The sequence below is a fragment of the Frieseomelitta varia genome, unplaced genomic scaffold (assembly GCF_011392965.1).
Source record: "Frieseomelitta varia isolate USP_RPSP 00005682 unplaced genomic scaffold, Fvar_1.2 scaffold_363, whole genome shotgun sequence".
In the NCBI taxonomy this organism is placed as follows: Eukaryota; Metazoa; Arthropoda; class Insecta; order Hymenoptera; family Apidae; genus Frieseomelitta; species Frieseomelitta varia.
This window is the reverse complement of record NW_025110105.1, coordinates 205,159-226,089: the sequence shown is the minus strand read 5'-3', so window position 1 is coordinate 226,089 and position 20,931 is coordinate 205,159. Positions and strand designations below refer to the sequence as shown.

General features: G+C 36.0%; 1 long non-coding RNA gene across 1 annotated transcript; it reads left to right on the top strand.

Moving 5' to 3' along the window:
- The first annotated feature begins 2,870 nt into the window (after nucleotides 1–2,870).
- Nucleotides 2,871–19,841, top strand: LOC122530903. The gene is made up of 2 exons (XR_006307128.1): nucleotides 2,871–2,958; nucleotides 19,665–19,841. It is a non-coding gene; the product is annotated as an uncharacterized LOC122530903 (long non-coding RNA).
- The last annotated feature ends 1,090 nt before the right edge of the window (nucleotides 19,842–20,931 follow it).

Here is a 20,931-nt window from a genome sequence, read left to right as displayed (position 1 = left end):
CTAGTGGTGATATGCGAGTTTGCCAGTCTCCTCGTTACTCGAGAGATCGTGATTCTGCAATTAAATAAGGCAAATATTTGAACATTTTTGAGCGATATTCACTTGTGTGAACCTTTTCATTATTTGAGAGATGATAAAAAAATTTTTCTCGATTCCGCGATTTCGTAATTAAATAAGCAAGCATTTGGATATTTTCGAGTGACTGCAGATTTTTATGCATTTACAGGAAATTTTATAGAAGAAATAAGGGATTATACCTGTAAGATGCAAAAATGCACAGAGTGCATTATTAATAGCAAAAAAGTATAAAAAATATCCACAGTGCAATACTCCAGAGTACAATAATTTTCCATCCAGTTTCATTTTTCTAAATTTCATTCATAAAGATGCAAATTTGCAAAATCGACATACTCTGTATACTTGTGCAACACTCTGTACCACAAATTTCCATCCAGCTTCATTTTTCTAAATTTCATTTATAAAGATGCAAATTTGCAAAATCGACATACTCTGTATACTTGTGCAACACTCTGTACAATAAATTTCCATCCAGCTTCATTTTTCTAAATTTCATTCATAAAGATGCGAATTTGCAAAATCGACGTACTCTGTATACTTGTGCAACACTCTGTACAATAAATTTCCATTCAGTTTCATTTTTCTAAATTTCATTCATAAAGAATGCGAATTTTCAAAATCGAAAATCCGTCGACGTCCGGTTCTGTGAATCTGTCCGTCACACGTGTCTCTCCGAGAGATCAGAAAAAAACTTTTATTTCCCCGCAATTAAACGAGCAGAACGTTTGAACATTTTCGAGTATTCTCTTCCTCTTCTCTGCATTTCGTGCACGAAAATTAGTTTGCGTTATTGAAAACGGATTATCACGATTACGGCCGTAGTAAATAGGTTCGATTTTCGAATTCGAGAGAGAACGGCGATATTTTCTCGTTTGTCAGCGTGAAATCGATTCGGCCGGTAGATGTGTGGAATGTAATTTTATAATACACGCGATAAAGGCTTTCCATCGGGGCAGATGGCCCGCGAGCTTTATCAACGTTCGTTCAATCAAAATCATTACGCGGTTCTCGTTGGTCACTTTGCCCTTTAAAACCGGCCCGAGCAATTAGCGCGCGGAAATCGCACAGTGTTCGGAAAAATATCTTCCCCGGATTCACTGTTGCGTATATCGTGTACTCGAAAAAAATGATTAAAAAAAAGAAAGAACAAAGAAAAGAGCATTTTCGATATTTATCACCGATATTAATTGCAACACCGACTCGGTGTCCGTTTTATATCCTCGTTTTGAATTCATTTGAATCGCCATTGTATCTTTTTCGAGCATTTCGTTTAATTGAATTGAAATTGTTTCTTTATTTTTATTCACATGAATCGTGATATATATATATATATATATACATGTGTAAAACTGTACGCGTCTCTTCATCTCTTTCAATTTACTCGGGGGAGTAAAGCCATTGTCGAAAAAAAAAAGCGCTTTCAACAGTTGACTCGCAGAGAGAAGTGAATTTTCATAAATATTCGCATTTTAACCATTTGCATCGCGGAGCGAAATGTTTTTCGCGGGTAAATATAAATTATAATCCGCGAGCAGCAATTACGGATGTTGTATATTTATTAGTTTGCGGAAGGCTCGGTACTCGATTAGTGTAAGTGACTTTTCATTAAAAATTGCTTGTGTCGTGCAAATGTGCTTCTGTTATAATCGATGGAATAGTTTAGCCATTATTTCGAATGATTTATATAGTAATGTAATTTTAACAATAAAATAATAAATATAATTTATATAAAATATAGAATGTAAAATAATGAAAAATAATATATAATGTAAAATAATAAAATAGTAATTAACAATAAAATAACATGTTTGTTGTTAAAATAAAATAACATACGTTTTAAATTTTTAATAGCTTCAGATATTATGTTTTAATAATCGCAGTGACTATTATAATAATAAATATAATTTATATAAAATATAGAATGTAAAATAATGAAAAATAATATATAATATAAAATAATAAAATAGTAATTAACAATAAAATAACATGTTTGTTGTTAAAATAAAATAACATACGTTTTAAATATTTAATAGCTTCAGATATTATGTTTTAATAATCGCACTATATTTAATAATCGACTATTATGATAATAAATATAATTTATATAAAATATAGAATGTAAAATAATGAAAAATAATATATAATGTAAAATAATAAAATAGTAATTAACAATAAAATAACATGTTTGTTGCTAAAATAAAATAACATACGTTTTAAATTTTTAATAGCTTCAGATATTATGTTTTAATAATCGCAGTGACTATTATAATAATGATTAAACTCTTCTGTTGATAGAAGGTTTTGTCCGAAAAAGAAAAAAAAAGAAAAATCGATGGAACCAGTTTAGTTATTTCTAATAATTTATGTAGCAATGTCACTTTAATAATATTTCTTAATAATTTTAGTTGTCGTATTTTAATAACTATATTGCAGTGACCATGTAATAATCTGTTGACTGAAGCACTTGTCAAAAAAAAATGAGGTGTTATCTTCATGGCACAAATTGTTTTCAATCAAACGTAACTTCTCGATACAACATTACGCATTGCACTCTATCTCGTGTTCTAATATTTCGTTGCATGTTTAGTCATTAACTGAGAATAAATCAATTTAAATCAAAGCTTGATAAGTCGCGATACAAATAATTTCATTTTGAACATTAAAAAGATGGAAGATTAAAAAGATATTCTATTCTGTTCTATTTGATTGATTAACTGACGAATGAGATTGCGCAGGGGGGAGGTAAACGGTAAATTATTTCCAGATGGAATGTACCTGGTCAGAGGTTCGAGGTGCGAAGGATTTTTACGATTGGCTGGCGTGTGCACGTGTAACAACCTGGCCGGATACGTAATCCTCGTATTTCGATGGGAAAACGACGTAAAGGCGAAACGAGTGTCCTTTACGATCCCTTAAATGCCCCGCATTATTTCCAGCAGGTGGACGATATTCAGGCGCAATAACGCGATATAAATAACCTGGGTCGTAACTTCCGTACACGTAGGTGCCGCGTACTATTCGGCCAGGGCTCTTTATTCCGGGGCACGTCGGTTTATAAACGTTAATCACGTGTTTCCCCCTTACGCGTTTGTCGCTCTTGCTTAGCCGCTGCAGGAAATTACGCCGGACGCCAGTCCCCACTTTCGCGCCGCTTTCTCGAGAAGAAAAGCACAACTCTTTATCGCGATGGAAAGAAAACAGAAAGAGGAGAAAAAGGAAAGACACGATGGAAAAGGAAAATTATTTCGGTTCGCCGAAGTCGATCTCCGTGGCGTAGAATCGTCTACGAGCCAACCGGTTTCCTCGAGCCTCGGGAAATGATCACTTGATTGGACGAAAAGTGAAGTTGGAGGGAAAACAGACTTTCAATTAAGACGTTTTCCACTGTCCGGGCATAAATTAATTAATTTACGCAACGTGTCTTGTCGCGAGATTACAGCCTCGTTTTTCTTTTTTCAAGTCACAGGGTTTCGATTAGGGTTTCTCTTTTAAATCTACCTACTGAAATTGTTCTCGAGTTGTTCCCTGCGTAAGGTTATCAAGATTATTTCGACAATTTATTTTTAAATCGACTGGACAACGATATTTCGTTTTTATGGTTCCAATGTCTGTGTGCCATGATTTTTTAGCAGAAGGTCCATTATTAAAAAAAAAAAAAAAAAAAAAAAAACGGATCTATCTCGAAATACATACATACTTGTATTCACTTTTCCGAGTAAATTCGTTCGATCGACTCGAGTAATCTACGTTATATACTAAACCTAAATGAGTGTCCAATCTTTTTAAATCTTCTGGGCTTTATTGGCCAATAAAAATTTTGTTTAGATGCTGCACATTAGTTTACACATTTTTTTTATTATTTATTATTCGTGATGATATTAAAACGACTTCTGTAGTGAAACAATACATTGATTAGACTCACTTATATAGCGACACAATATATTTATAAAAATTAAAAATAACTTTTAATGAGAACACTGAGCTTGTTTTTTTACACAGACTTTAGATAGTTCATCAATATCTGCTTTGATGCAGATGGTGGCAATACGAAGAGAGTATTTTCAACATGCTCGTTTAAAATTTTTCTTCTTATTTCATTTCTTGTGTGCGTCGTATGGGGAAAAATCTGCTCGCAAATGTACTTTCCAACAGCGCATGTTCGCCAAGTGTTGAATATTTTTCTTTAGGCACGTGGAATTCACGAAAGTCTACCAAAGACATTCGGATAAATTTTCCCTCGAGTTGTACATCTGATTGCAACTCGATACACTTCATTTCCATGGCAACGTATACATTTCGTTCGCTGGCAACGTATTGACATCAACTGATTGTGAGAATGGAGTAGCAAATACGTCTGAAATAAAAAAAAATATATATATTTCGCTGGCACTTGGAAATTATTTAAATTTAAAAAAAGACGTACGATCATTCGTGATGAAAATTATTTAAATAAAATTCTCAATTGATTGTCCCAATTTTGGTTATACATAACGCGTGTTGGACACGCCTGTAAACTCGTGAACGTAAGCTCGAGCTCAATTCGAGCCAGTCTGTACGACGCTGTGCCGCTAGACGCAGCCAGTTGCGTGAGACCGTCAATTTCTCCGAGACCAGGATGTAACTTCAACGACCACGCGAAACAGGATTAAGCAAACCTCTCCTCGCTTTGCTTTCCTTTCGTCGAGATTAGAACGTCGCACACGGCCGTCGACTTGCAAAAAAAAAAAAAAGAAGAAAAAAAACGATGAAACGGTGTCGGATCGCGATCACGCTTCCGATCGTTCGTCGCGGAAGCGGAGGGAAAATATCTGTGAAACGAACCGATGGATCGAAGATGGTAGATTGCCTGCCCCGTCGTTGGCGATGACTGTCGTCGCTCGGGCTCCGGTTCGTTCGTTGCCGTGTGCGACTCGCATTATCCAATTTTCCACGGTGCAGCGCGGTGCAATTGCACGCAGAGGCGGATGGCGTGGGCCGGTGCACTCGCGTCGTCGTACTTTTCACCGCTGCGTGGCCGCTGCCGGAGCTTCAGTTGTCTACGGCGTGAAACCTGCGGTCGAATCGACCGCCAGTGCATTCCGCTCGGCAGTAAAATCGATACCGCGCTGATTCGAAGATTTGTCGCGCGCGTCTACGAAGCATTCGATCGTCGTGAACGATTGTTGGACGTAATTGAAACGGAAACTGTAGCGAGGGGCATAACAGTAACGATATGACGATAAATTCTTTTATACGATCTTTTTTCATGGAAGAGGAATAGATCTTTGATCGATTGACATGCAGAAAAATATATACTAATAAAATATTTATTTTCTATGTGTTACATGTACAAATAAAAAATGTCATCGTGTGTGTGTGTATATATATATATATATATATATATAAAATGAAGAGTAACGTACAGTTAAGAGATCGTACAATAACGATAAATTCTTTTGTATGATCTTTTTCCGTGGAAAAAGAATAGATTTATTGATATGTGAAAAATATATAATATTTATATTAATATAGAGAAATAAAATATAATTATACGTACATAAAAAATAAAATATATGAAAAATAAAATATAATTATACGTATATAATGAAGATCGTAACAGTGACGATGACGATAAATTCTTTTGTACGATCTTTTTCCATGAAAGAAGAATAGATCCTTGATCTACTGACATGTAATGACAAAAAATATACTGTTTATTTTCTATGTGTTACATCTACAAATAAAAAATGTAATCGTGTATATATATATAATGAAGAGTAACGATGACGATAAATTCTTTTGTACGATCTTTTTCTGTGGAAAAAGAATAGATTTATCGATATGTAAAAAATATATAATATTTATTTTCTATATTTATGTTATATATGAAAAATAAAATATAATTGTATATATATATATATATAATGAAGAGCGTAACAGTGACGATGACAATAAATTCTTTTGTACGATCTTTTTCCATGGAAGAAGAGTAGATCGTTGATATCTATTATCATGTAGAAAAAAAAATATTATTTTTAATATGTCATTTAAATAAAATGAAATCGTACAGCCAATCTGTTGCGCTTGAAAAATTTCAGTCTTCAAGATCATAATAGATTTTCGAATTTTCAAGAAAATTCCTCATTTTCTCATTCATTGCGCTGCGTGATGTAAAATCATTAAAAAAAGAAGAAAACGAACTCGTTAGCAGAACTCTTCACGCTTGAAAATGAAATCAAATGAATCGTTTTTACGAAATCGTATCAGATTAATTATCGACAATTTTTCATTGTCATTTTGTCACAATTGCGCTCTTTACTGTGATTTGTAGTATCGAATTCGAACAAGTATCGTCAATTAGAAACAACACCTGCTGCCTTTTACCTTTAATGTCCGTTCGACACGTCTCAATTCTTTTTTCCAAACAAAATGTTTGTCACGTTGCGTAATTCTTGTAAGCCAATCTGTAATTATATGTCGCAAATCGTGAAATCGCGTTTTCCGATCGACGCAAGCGATATCACGTTACGAAGAACCGCGATACTCGTTGCGCGTATCTAATTGAAATGGAAACTGGGTAACGCACGATTCGTTTCGCAGAGAACTCTGTTTCAAGTGGCGACGAAAAGGTACGGGCATTTTCATCGAAATTTGCGAGCAATCAAAGTTACTTGCAAGCAATCAAAGTGTCAAATTTCACTCTTGAATTTTGATCGTTTGCTAATTGTTTCTTTTAAATACTCGGATTGGAAAAACTATTGGATTGTACGTTATAAAAAATATGGACTTTTTAAATATCTCGTAATTCCTTTCTCAGATTTTCTTAATCTTCTAAGAACAGGGTATTTAAATCCCCCTTCGCTAGTGGACGGATTTAAATCGCCAGGCGAAGTTTAGTTTTACATGTTTTCATATAAATTATTGTAGGTTCTATATTTTCAAAGTTAATCAAATCAAATAAAGACTGCGTTATTTTACAATAATTTATTATAATTTATTTGCAATAATACATTCGGCTTTCTCAGATATATATAGATGTCGATATTTCGGACGTTAGTACTTAGAAGGTTAAAGGTCAGATGCATAAAGTACGATTGCTTAGACAGAAAATAATAAATTACGTATGAATTTATTTATTTTAATTACTATCGTTTATCGAATTATAACGATCTGCACGCAGAATATATTTTAAAAGCCCCGTTGTTCCAGCGTTTTAACTGAGAATATCCATAACGTTTAAAAAATAATGAAACGCCACAACCAAACTAGACAGAATCCTGAAAGATTAACTAAAGGAAGCCTGAGCAAGATATAATAGTACGAGTGCTTATACAGAAAATAAATTACGTATAAATTTATTTATTTTAATTACTATCGTTTATCGAATTATAACGATCTGCACGCAGAATATATTTTAAAAGCCCCGTTATTCCAGCCTTGTAACTAAAAATATCCGTAACGTTTAAGAAATAATGAAACGCCGCAACCAAACTAGACAGAATCTTGAAAGACTAACTAAGGAAGCCTAAGCAAGATATAATAGTACGATTGTTTATACAGAAAATAAATTACGTATAAATTTATTTATTTTAATTACTATCGTTTATCGAATTATAACGATCTGCACGCAGAATATATTTTAAAAGCCCCGTTATTCCAGCCTTGTAACTAAAAATATCCGTAACGTTTAAGAAATAATGAAACGCCGCAACCAAACTAGACAGAATCCTGAAAGATTAACTAAAGGAAGCCTAAGCAAGATATAATAGTACGATTGTTTATACAGAAAATAAATTACGTATAAATTTATTTATTTTAATTACTATCGTTTATCGAATTATAACGATCTGCACGCAGAATATATTTTAAAAGCCCCGTTGTTCCAGCATTTTAACTGAGAATATCCGTAACGTTTAAGAAATAATGAAACGCCGCAACCAAACTAGACAGAATCCTGAAAGACTAACTAAGGAAGCCTAAGCAAGATGTAATGACGAGTAACAAAGAGCGAAACGTAAAAGGCGGAATGAAGTACGAGAAAATAGGAAACCTACGCAGTGCCGTGGGTAGTCTGGTAAATAGCAACGAAGCACACTGGCAACATTCATAAAGGTGAAAGAGACGAAGAATCGATATATCGGTGTACGGTTCTCTTCGAACAGTTGCTTAGTCAAAGAACCGGGCTGCGGTTTGGAAACATCGACGCATGATTTACGATGGTTTTCGATCCGGGGGAGAAACCAACGAGTGAAATACCTCGCTGCAAAGAACACTTGCACACGCTTCGGGGGCCGCGCGCTCCTGTTTTCTCCCATTCCGGGCGAAAGAATTCTCGATTACCTCGAGTTAACAACCGATCAGCGTAAAAGTCAGCCAAACTGCCGCGGTGAACGCGAAAAGTATTCGCACGCTCGGTGAAAAAGTAGAAAAAAAAAGGATTGCATGTATCTCCTGACTTCCTGTTGGCAATCTAGTTAGCCTCATTTTAAACTTCGAAGTCTCCACTTTGACAGCCTTGCGTTAGTTTAATTTTACATCATGCATGAAAAAGCATGGATATCTCTTTTTTTTTCTTTTTTGTTTCAAAATTCAAATGCCTCTAGAAAAAAAATTTATGTAACTTTGAGGTTAAATGGCAAAATGTTAGGATTCCTTGAATGCTGATGTTTCAAGGTTAGATAAAATGGCGGAATTATACAGCAAGTATTTTAAAGACTTTGACCTTCGAGATGATGATAGATCTAGCCGTAAAAAAAAAGAAAAAGAATTTTTAATGACTTCGAAGGCATTTCAATTTTTAATATTCAATTTTCAATGACAAATTTATATTTATATACGTTGTAAAAACATCTTTGGGAGGAAAGAACTCATTTGATAAAGTAGAGCTTCCTCGATTATTATGTTTTACGAACGATTTAAAGTACCGATAGTTTTCTATCGAGTGTGCGAATATTTTTGTCCGTTTCTGTACCTACTGTACCGTTCTCGCTCCGTGTGTTGTATTTGTATCGAAATTTTAAGATGAAAAGAAAGAGACGTTCGAATTACAGTTTCAGCTTAAATCGAGCGTACGAGAACTGCCTCAATGGTGTTTTATGAACAATCTGCACCGTTCTCGTCATTAAAGCCCGTCATTTACCTCGCAGCCTCCTTCGTTCGATATTCCTCCGGTCGATTAACACTAGAACCACCAACGATTAAAGCGTAAAATTTTTCACGGAGAAATCAAACTGCAAGGAATAAGAAAAAAATTTATAATACGATAAAAAATACAAGCTTCTATTTTTTAGTAGTATTATACAAATTTATACTATATAAATTAGTTAATTTATAATATAAAAAGTACAACTTTCTATATTTTGCTAAAGATCATTCGAGCCTCTGAAAATACGCTGTTCTAAATGTATAAAATTTCAATGGAAAAAATTGTAAATTCGTCGTTTGGCAGTTCTAGTTAAGACTAGAACTAAAGCATAAAATTTCCATCAGAGATATTAAAGAGAAGATCTTTATAACACAGTGGGATACACGAGCTTTTATTTTACGAAGAATTATTTGTCTCTAAAAACACGCTGTTTTGTATCTATAAAATATTTAACAAAAGTTACCATTTTGACCATTTTAGTCAGTTTGACCGTTCTAGTGTTGCCAACAATCGTTTCGCTCGATTCCGTCAAATTTCCTAAAATCGTAACCTCTGTCAGTAAGTATTAGGAATACTCATAAGTAACGTCGTTTTCTGATACTGTACAAAATTTCATTTTATTGAACAGTTGATACAGTTTTAATCTGTGATATAATTTTCAACAATAACCGCACTAATTTAACTAGAAAAGTTATAGTATAATGTAATAATATAGTATAATATAGTGTAATACAATAATATTATAATAATATTATTATATATATATAATTATATTATATATATTATACATATAAATATAAATTAAATATATAATATAAATATAAGTTATATTTATATTATATATATATTATATTATGTTATAGTTATATTTATATTATAAGTTAAATACATATAAATATATAATATAAATATAAGTCAAATATATAATATATAGTATATATATATTATAATATGATAATATAGTATATATATCATAATATATAATATACATTAATATAGTGTAATATAATAATAAGTTAATTAAAATTATCACTAGATGGCAATGTTTGTTAAACTTGACATTACTCAAAGGGTATCCCCAATAAATTCCCTTGGTTGTCGTTACTGCAGTTTCTTCGTTACTTACGTTCGTTCTCATTAACCACTCTGACACATTCTCGCTTTCACCGTGTTCATTCCACGGGACATGGGATCTCTCGACGACGATACACCACCACGTACCGTCGTCGGAGATGCAAAGTTTTCGTCTAAATTGGCGTTTGTAACGCTCGTAGGGGCATCGGTTTCGCAGGCGGGTTGATGACGCTTGTAGATCGGATCGATAAAGGTGAACACGCCGGTTCGTGTTCCCGACACGAACAGAGAGAGCGTTTAACACCTTGGAGGCCGCGGCCGTTTGCAAATGTGAAACCTGCCGCAGGAACCGTCCAATAAAAAGGAGGCCGGGGGTTCTCTGAATGGCCGGCAAGGTTAATGCGATTGGATGATTGGCTCGATTAGCAAATTGGCTGGCGACGTGTAGGACATTGGGATAAATGAGGATATGTCTATGCTGGGAACACCGGGCCACTGCGGCAAATTGATGGGAAGGGATCGAACGACAGACCCGATGTCATCGTTGATATATTATGAGACATGGTTTTCGATAGGCCACGCCGGGGGCTCGGTACGTGCGCGTGTCAGCTCGACGATTAACGCCACCCTTGCGCTACGGGGTTGCGTCAAAGCCGCACGAAGGTGAAAACTGCTCGTTTGGATCTCAGAGGGGCGAGAGAGAGAGAGAGAGAGAGAAAAAAAAGAAGAAGAAAAAGAAAATGGAATTCCGCCGATGTCACCTCTCTCTCACTTTGTTTTTCCTCTTTTTCTGATTCGTCTCCATCGTTTCCGGCTGGATCGCGTCGGGCAATGAAATCACGCACTTTCACGTGCTTTCCGCGAATTCTCACGAACGTGCGCCGGGGAATTAACGCGTTAATCGTCGCGCACATTTCCCTGCACTTCCCTTTTGGAATTGATTACGGTGTTGAAATGCTATAAATATTTAACACCTTGTCGACGGGGGTCACAACGTTGACTTCACGCCGCTGAACGTGGCGTGGGAAGAAAATGTACGTGCTAATTTTTTCATAAATGTCTTTATTTAATAGAAAAATGAACATCTGTTTAGTTGAAACTAAAAGTAGAAAATTTACTTGAAACTAAAGTAGAAAATTTTATTCAAATTTTATGAAAAATAGAGCATATATATATATATATTTTTAATATATTTGATTTTTTGATTTATATGAAAAATATATATATTTTTTTCATAAAGTTTAAATAATTTTTAATAAACTTTAAATAATATATATATATATATATATATATGTTTGATAATATAAGCGCAGAAATTTAATCCATATAAAATTACTTATTTAACGTTAAGGAATCAATAATTTCTAACTACTAAAGACATTAAAACAATTTTCTGTGTGTAATGGGACTTTACGAAAACTACGCATGTACTTAGTTTCGCTTCTTTTCTCATTGGCGTAATAAATACCAAATTAACCTACGACCTATTATTATATTATTCTCCTAATTCTCCTAAAACATTGGTCTTCGTCAACATCGTCACTACTAGCGCCAAAGCCACTATTATATAGTTTCTACATCCTTCTTAAATGTTGTTTCCGAGTTTATATTCCATTTTCTCGGTGCCACGTACTAAAAATTTTAAAGTTACAGTAAAAAATATTAGTTTACTACGTATATTTTATTACTTTTGCGTACACTAAAATCTGAACTGCAACTGAGGCGGTTAAAATATGGCGGTTACTGCTCATGTCATTTATACGACGCCCAACGGGCATAACAGTATTCAATTTGACGCCAAACGGCGTCATTCGTAGTTAAGGTGGTTATTCTACGGTTGTTGAAAATTTCTCAATGCCCAAGACTTTAATCTATTATAGTTCTTCAATCTATTATAGTTCTTTAATTCTTTTCAAAAGCGACGCCAGTCATCGGTGGCGTATTTCTTAAATGAAAAATCTCGTAGATAATATAAATTCTCTAATGAAAGTAGACGTTTTATAAAATTGAAGAAGGCGGGGGACGATTGGTCTCGAGATTTTGCCAAATGCCTCGTCGAAATTTTCGAAAATTTCAGAGTGATTTATCAGCCACAGCGATGTGGTTTCCGCGCAGTTTCTCGATGGAGGATGGCCACTGAAAGGCATCGGCGCGTCTCCCGTTTATTTCCCTTCGGATCCGTCCGTGAAAGCAAATACCAGATGCATATCGATGCGTCATCGCGAACGTGGGTCGCGGACTTTCGGCGTGGGCGTTTCGAAGGTGTAGTCCAAGTTCTTAGGAGCACGTGGGCTACCCACCGTATCTGGCGAACGGCGCGTGGCACACGAATTTTTTTCGTGTCACCAGGCACTGATTATTTTCACGTCCGTGATCGCGACGATGCATACATTTGTATCTGGTTAGGCGAGCCGTCTCAACGGTTCTGGACGTTTATCGTCTTATTAACCATTTTGTTGGATCCATTTGCATCAATTAGCGTGTTTGCGTATGTGTCTTAGCGAGCAGCATAACTGGATGGAAAATTGTCGACAATTTGAACCGTTCTCTCTAACTTGCTCTCATTTTCGAATGTAGAGCTTCTGCTTCGAAAATTGTAAAAATTTCGTTCGTTTGCCTGATATCTCGTTATTGATATCTAAAAACATTAGGCTTGAACATTGAACAAAATATTGGGATGTCTGACTCTGAGTTGAATAAAATGAAAAGAAAATTTGCCTAGCAAAGTTTCAAAAGTTCGTTGTAAAAAGGGAAACTTCGATCTTCGAGATCATGTTAAACGCTTAATCACCGAAGAAAAAAAAATATATTTTTCACTGTTTTTTTAAAGACATTCGAATTTTTGCAATTTTTTCTTTTTAACAAGATTCGCTACACGATGTTAAAATGTCTCTGAAAGAGGAAACTCAGGTTCACGCTTCTAAAACGAGATTGTATGATTTCCTTTTCTAGGGAATTACGACAGTTTCGTCAAAATTGATTACGGCGTAAAACCGATGTCCACGAAAACAGTTTCTATCGCCAGTAGCAAGATCGTAAAATTTTCTTTTCTCTCGTACGAAGTAACACGTATTTTTCTCCCCTCCGTGTGAACGTTCAATAAAATATTAATTACGTTACGAACGTCCACGTGTACGTTCAATTTCGCTCCTCCGCCGTAACGGAAGAAACTAACAGTAATGTCGCTTCGTTTAGCTCGAGGTCTAACAAAGTTGAAGTTGCACCGAGTCGCGGCAACCGCCGGTAATCTACTTACGTAGGAGTTAAGACAGACCCGTTTCGCCTAACTTGAAGAAAGAAGAAAGTCTACGATCCTCACCTCCGCTTTAATAGATCAAAAATATTTGCGCCCTCGTTACTTCTCTCTTTCTCTCTTTCTCTCTCTTAACGGCGCATTTAAATATCGTCAAAGCGATTCGTTAAAAGGAAGTATCCTGTTCCAGCTACCGCGAGACGTCGAGCGGAAGCAGTAAGTTTCCTCGCCTCGGGAATTTTATTCCCCGCTCCTCTGCCTTTTATTCCCTCTCTCCTCGATCTCTCTTTTGTTCGAGTTTTTCGTCCTGTTGTTTACAACACATTGTCCCGCGATCCATAATCTTTGTCCTGCTGCTTCGTTCATTTCGGGACGGGTGGTTCTGTGCAACGGACGATACTTGCGGGCAACTTGCGGTCGCCTCTTTGCCTCCCCGTGTCTTCCGACGTGAACGGAGCATCATCCGTGAATTTCCAAGCGAATTTCAACGAATTATGGGTTATCCCCCAGACTGGAAATATGAATAACGCGTATCCTCCCGCTGTGGAATAACGTCAGTCGCGCAGAGCCAACTCTCCTGTTGTATGGTGAAATAAAACGCGAGTTTTTTTTTTTTTTTTTTTTTTTGATTAATCGAAAAAATGTCCGTTGATATCGTCGGAGGTTACGTGTTTGAGAAAGAGAGAAAAAAAAAAAATAACGCCGGAGATGGAAAATATTCGGTCGACTATTCGGTAGCAAACAGAATAACCAATAAACGGGTCGGGTAATTGCGAAAAGTTTTTCCACACCGTGCGTGGAATGTTGGGGATAATGGATATATTTGCTGGACTTGGTACGAAATGTTAACAGATTGGCCCGTGTATCGATAAACCAAATTTATTAGTTGGACAAAGTTTTTTAGGAAATCGTGCTTTATCGAGCGAGTAAGAATTTGTCAAATTTACTTATTACACACAGTGAGTAACTGACTATCAGTGACAATGAGAATTTATCGATTATTTGAAGTTGATATAACTTTGTGAAACAAAATCGTATACTAACATATAATATATCATTTTAAAATGTAAAACCTTCATTTTGATAGTAATGAGTTTGTTTTTTCACAGAAGATTTCACATCACGACAGGAATGCAACGGTATCTTTTTTTGAAAATTGTCAAGATTCAAACGACTTCTTTAAAACTTGCCGCGCAATTTCTTTTCGTCGTTTCATCCAACTTTGAAGAATTTCTCAAATTTTCGTCGTTTAAACCTTTACATTCAAAGTCCAACAAAATGGCCAGAAAAGAAATCGTACAGCGTGTTTTAAGAAGTCGTTATAAAAAGGAAGTTTCAATCTTTGAAAAACGATAGAACGATAGGTTTTCGGTTAAGAGAAAATGTTTTCTAACGTTTGGAAACAGAATTCACAGTTTATAACGTGACCAAGTGGATCTTTTCACGAAATTGCACCATTGTAAATTTTTAATCGTCGAGTTTTCTAAAATTTTCTCTGTCGCCATTGGCACCGCTTACCATTCTCAACTTCTCGCCTAATACTTCTGAACAGGGGTGTACTTGTGCTCGAACGAAGAACTCCCTTTCTTTCTTCTCCTCTTTTTAACGTTGCGCTCGTGGTCGTAACTACCTCGCCCACGCGAGAAAGACGGGTCACACCCATTTAATTTCGCGGTTTCTCTTCTTTCATCATCTCTCCTCAAGTTGCTCGGGCATCGCCTGGCAATCACCTCGCGTCTTCCTCCGCGTTCGGCCATCTATCTCCACCTCTGCCTGTCGACCGTGTCGCCTCGCGTCGCGTTCGCTCTCATTAGTCCGCCATTTGTCTTTCGTTCTCATTCAGTCAGCCGCGCGGCTCACCAAAATCCCCGCCGAAGAATAGCCCGGTCAATTGCTCCTTCGTTTCCCGGCCGCCTCGATTGTTTCTCGATCGGGCACGTTCTAATTGCGGGAACACAATTACCGCGAGTAAATAACCAACCAGGCGGCCTGGCGGTTTCTAATTAATTCCCTGCCGGTCGTTATCGCCCGGCCAGCGAATCGTTGCCGATTTTACGCCTCGTCGTTCCCATTATGAACCACCGACGCTCCACCGACAACTTGTTTTGCCACCCTCGTGTGTCATTTTCGGCAAACAGCTGGCCGACTTTATTCCAAACGGAATACTTTTTCAATTGAGTGAACCGTGCTTCTCGCTGACGCGTATATTGTCGCTCTTGTCCAAATTGGAGGACAGACCGAAGCCAGCCAATCGAAATGAGACACAATATTTTTATGCGCGGGTGTACGCGTTCAGTTTCGTCACCAGTTTTTTAGGCAATTAAAAAAATGTTTCAGACAAAATTTTTTTAGTATTTGATGGGCTGCATGCTCCCATATTCATAAATCTCAACAAATGCTTTTCACTCGGGCACTATATGTTTCTGATATCACAGGATTGTTGCTCATATCCGGACGAATTCAACATTATACTGTGACTTTAAAATGATCTTAAACTATGGATACAGAGCTCCGCTCTGTGTATTAGATTTTTCATCGTTGCTGTAATTACGCCGTCACTGTTTACTTTCGTCACTTCGCATACTACGTTTGTATAAAATTGTCGAGTTTAAGGTCATTAATCTTCTAAGTATTAACGTCCGATATATCGACATCTATATAATATCTGAAGCCGAATGTCCGATATATCGACGGTCTCTCTCTTCTTGTTTTGAGCAGCTTGAGTCTTGATTTGATTTGATTAACTTTGAAAATACAGGACCAACAATAATTTATATGAAAACATGTAAAAAATTAAACTTCGTCTGGCGATTTAAATCCGTCCACTGGCGAAGGGAGATTCTAAATACACTGTTCTTAGAAGGTTAATGTTATTTAGAATAAAAATGCAAATTTCTTTATCGTTATCAATTGTCACGGTGTCTAGACTTAGAATCTGATTGTATCATAATTTTGCTGTTTACTGATTCGTGTATATTTTAATTATTAAATTATTTTAATTGTGTATATGGTAATTATTTCTACGAAGATGAGTAAGTACGTATATAAAAGAAACTGATCGAGGATCCAGAGAAAACGAACGAAAAATTAACTGAAGGCTACAGAAACGTACAACTCTTTACAGTTGCCTCTTTTCCCCGTGCAATTGGGTGTCGTGAATTAATCAGAAATCAATTAAAGCTCAGGTAAAAATTTGAAAAGAATTAATCAAAAACTGATTGAAGTTGAAACAAAAATTAGAAAACCGAATTTACATTCAATCAACTCGCCTGGCAATAAAGGAATTCTACTAGGAAAAACTCCTTTTATAGACGATCTTCTGTGCGTTACAATCGTGGCGAACAGTGAGGAAACGAATTCTACTGGAGAAAGGAATAGTTGACAGTTCTATCGTCGTTGGACGAGGAGTTAATGAAGTGAATTAGAATTCGAGTCGCAACGACGGATCGAATGTTCGTGAAAAATCCGCCGAGAGAGCTCGCGTAATTCATTTAATCCTCTTTGCTCGGCCGAATCAATGCTTTTCGATGTCGTTTCGACCGCGATAGGTGGGCTAATCGAACGTACACGAACGAAACTTGAGAGCGGAACACCGGACGAGAAACGTGGTCGAATCGTTGCGAGTGTAGCATCGACCGATTTCGTGCACGCGACGGAAATCTTACGGAAAAAGTGTTACGAGAGCAGAAAAGGAACGAGACGAAGGAGGAAGAGTGAGTGAGGATGAGCGATCGATCGAAACTCGCGTTCGTTGACCAAGTGACAGTTACTTCCGACTCCTTGATCCAGATCCTTTGCCGCTACGCGCCGAACTCTTGTCCTTTCGTTTCATTCGATCTCGCGAACGTTTCGCTGTTTAACGCCTCGTGTTTGTCGTTTCTGTTTGCTGGAGGAAATTGTGAAACCGCGTGGCGTACTTGTTTTCGTAAACTGGCTCGAAACTAATCGAATCACTTTGATTTTACACGACGGTGGGACACATTGGCTTTTCTATTCTCGAAACTTGAATTATTCTTCTCGGAGTATGTTGTTGATAGTAGATATATCAATATAGTAGTAAGATATTATAGATATAAAATCTTGAGAAATTGAGTGATTCCTTATGAGAAAAATTAGGGATGGTTTACTTTGAGACTTCCAAAAAATTATTAAAAATATATGTATGTTTAATTAATATAATTGTAATTAATTATTAAATATATTAATTATATAATTATTAATATATATAAAAATATATATATTTAATTAATATATACTTTTAATAAATTTTTGAAAGTTTCGTAGTTTCGAAATTTTTTCTCGAAAATTGTAAAAATTCAAACGTAGTTAAAGGCACGAAGTAATTCTTTTCGTAATTAGATTCACAATCATTTTGAAGATTAAAGTCCCCCCTTTACACCGACCCCTTGAAACTCGTGCGATCTTTTTTCATCATTTTATTGGACGTTGAATATTAGGATAGTCACGCTCTTCAGTGTATCTCACATTATTTCAATGTCACTCTTTTCCACTTATAAACCAAACCATTGAATACTATGTTTGAACACTGTTCCATATGACTGTTTAAGCTTCTTTTTCCAACAACTGCTAGTTACTCAAACGAATAAAAAGAAACAAAAAAATAAAAAAAAAAAGTTTCAAGATTTTACTTTCGTCGTCTCGGATACCAAGAGTATTTTCAAGATTCTAAGATTCCCGAGCGTGCGGGTGCGAGAGTTTTCTCCCTCTTTCGGTGCTTGTTTGAACATGCAACGTATCCAATTTGCCGTCCAAAGTCAGTCCGATCTCTCGCGAGGCGTCGGAATACGAAAGATTTTGAGAAACGAGCCAGATATCTTCAGCGACGTACCAGTCAAATATAAGGGGGTGAAATCTATCGGATTGCCGTGTCTTTGCGGCCGGAAACGCCAGCGGCGCGTGGTGTCCTCTGGCCGGCCGCCAGGGACCGGAAAGATAGATTTACGTACGATCCGAGCACACCCTGAAACGCGAGAGATCGTTATCCCATTGGCGATTGGAGGAAATACAATTTCGTCTGGGTGACAAGATCGGATTGCTTCGTTCGAGAAACAAATGTCCCTGGCCTCTCCATCTGTCGTTGCAACAACGACTGAAACTGGGTATTCATTCTGCGACGAGTTTATTATTGTATTATTGCACTTGGACGGTGGACGTGTCTCGTGAGAATGTTAGTTACAACACACGAATGAATTTTGCGAAATTAACTTGGTAGAATCACATTTACTGACAATTAGAAAATTTGTGAAAACTGTACCTAAAATGTTGAGAGTTACGCCGTATCTTAGCGAGAGTTATACCGAGTCCAATGAGAATTGGCCATTTCTGAGAATATAAATCACTTCTACTTGAAAATTAAACTGTTTCTACGTTTGTTAGAACAGCGCTGGTTCAATCTAGTCACTCACACTTAAAAGACGATCGATCGTTTCTAGACGACAAACATAACAGACTTTTCGGGTTAATCAACGTCTTGATCTACGTTTCTGAGTTCTGACTTCTTGAAAATTATAGAAATTAATAAAGTAATTTCAATATCAAACATTAAAAATAATAATCTAATTCAAAAAGAAAAAAAAAAAGGTATCGAGAATTGTAATATAAATTTTGATATCGGATCAAATCCACGTTCAAGTGGAATCTTTTTTCTAGATTGGCTTTTTTATTTATTGAGGGGAATTTATTCAAATTAAAAATAATTATTGAATTTAATGTAACAAATAATATATATATTAATTGGAAGACATTAATCAGAAACACTCAAACAAAGAATGCCCAACGGAAATATAAATACCGACTAAAGCGAGGTTCAAAGCGCAAGATCTTCTTTATAAAAAAAAAAATATAACAGTGAAAAAAAAAAAAATAAAATATAATTATGGTTGAATTATTAATTAAATTAATATTTTACATATAATTTATTAATATTGAATATTAAATTTATCAGTAAAATAAAATTAATAAAAAGTTCTTCAGTTATTAATTAAAATGAAAATTAAATAAGGGAATCAAAATTATAAATTAAAGTGCCAGCAATAGCGGTTAAATTATAAGCTAATAATTAATAGTGGCATATAAATCTCTAATCTCTAATCTCTAAATTCGCCGTGCTTTTAGAGTCAGTGACGAGGTGACGACGACGACCACGAGCACGACGGAGACACACGAAGAAGAAACGAATCAACCAATCATGGCTAAAAGCGCCGAGAGGCTTCCTGGTACATCCACCAGGCTGAGGACCAGAGATGACGGCTGCTGCTCCGTGAATTTCCTGAAATACGTTCTACACATCTACAACGTGGTTTTATTCGTAAGTGATGTAAAGCCACGCGGCTTGATGCACTATATATATTCGCGTTACATCGAGCGAAATAGCGAAATAGCGGGGGTGAGCGCGCTGATGGACGACCGTTTTACGTTTCCGCTCGCAATCGGCCATGTTCTCTCCAACGCTATATCGTTCCGCTCTAGCAAGCCGCCCCCTTTTAATTGTTATTGCCACAGTCTCGCGCACCACCCGTTGACATCGACGAAACCGAACCGTTTCAGCCAATTGTTCATTTTCGGAAAATAGCTCGAAGAGAGGAAATCGGGCGGTATCGGTTGCGATACACCGTGGACTCTGAGCGGGAATCGGTTGCACCGAGGTCGTGAACTGAGAGTCAAATGATTTGATCTGAAGCTTTTTTGCGATAGTCATTTCTGAATTAACAATTTGAATTAATATCTAGTTAGTCGAAAATTACAGTGAAGAGAGAAAGAGAGGGGGGGGGGGAGAGAGTACGAGGATGAAAAAATTGTCGATTTAACCCCTTGTACTGGCAACTGGTTTTCGCGGACCGTAACGAGTGACCGAACCGTATACAATAATTCGTCGCTTTCTTTTTCTTTTGAACTCGTCGGTGTGACATCAGTGGACAGAAATTATTGAGAAGTAATAAATTTATTATTTGTTTGGCCCGAGTTATATTGAAATATACTTAAACTGATTTAAATATATTAATATTTATATATTAACTATTATACTTAAACTGAGACTATATATTAACTATTTAAATATATTTAAGCTGATTTAAATATATTAATATATATATTAATTATTTAAATATACTTAAACTGAGGAAATATTGCAATTTTGGGACAAAAAATTCTCGACGTGGTCAACTTGCTCTCATTTTGACTTGGTGGGTTCGTGAAAAGTTTCTTTTTCTAGAAAATTCAAACGCTAAAACATTCTTTTTGAAACACTTTTGATCTATCATTATTTTGAAAAATAAAACTTGCTGTACGATTTTTTTTCCCCCTACTATTATTAAACGACAATTCAAGAAATCCTAACATCTAATTCTAATGTTAGAAATACAGTACAATCGTACAAAGCATT